The following is a 357-nucleotide window of genomic DNA, read 5'->3' as shown; positions in this document are numbered from 1 at the left end:
ATGAAACAATGCAATGTCTTGCAAAAGGCATCAAAACAAATAATATTTTGCGAAAAGCAAATAGAGATTATTGAACTGTCAAAAGATTTGTGAGTGACTTAGAGCACAGAAGATCTTGGTCAGATAAAGATTTATTAAGGAAAGTTTCTGTCAAACATATGAACTGTATTGTAATGGCAGCTGTAAAAAAAAGTCACTGCTGAGCAGCAAACAGGTTTTTGAAGCTACTGGAGTCTCAAGATCCTCTCCTTTGTGACCAAACCTCACAAAGAGAAACCTGCACAGTGGCTGTAGAAATACTTTTTCAAACTGTTTAGCACCATGGTATTTATGCAGCATGGGATAGTGTGTTGTCCT

The sequence above is a fragment of the Sinocyclocheilus rhinocerous genome, unplaced genomic scaffold, assembly GCF_001515625.1.
Source record: "Sinocyclocheilus rhinocerous isolate Xijiao unplaced genomic scaffold, SAMN03320098_v1.1 scaffold677, whole genome shotgun sequence".
NCBI classification, from domain to species: Eukaryota; Metazoa; Chordata; class Actinopteri; order Cypriniformes; family Cyprinidae; genus Sinocyclocheilus; species Sinocyclocheilus rhinocerous.
The sequence above is the reverse complement of the archived record's forward strand: the minus strand, read 5'-3'. Positions refer to the sequence as shown.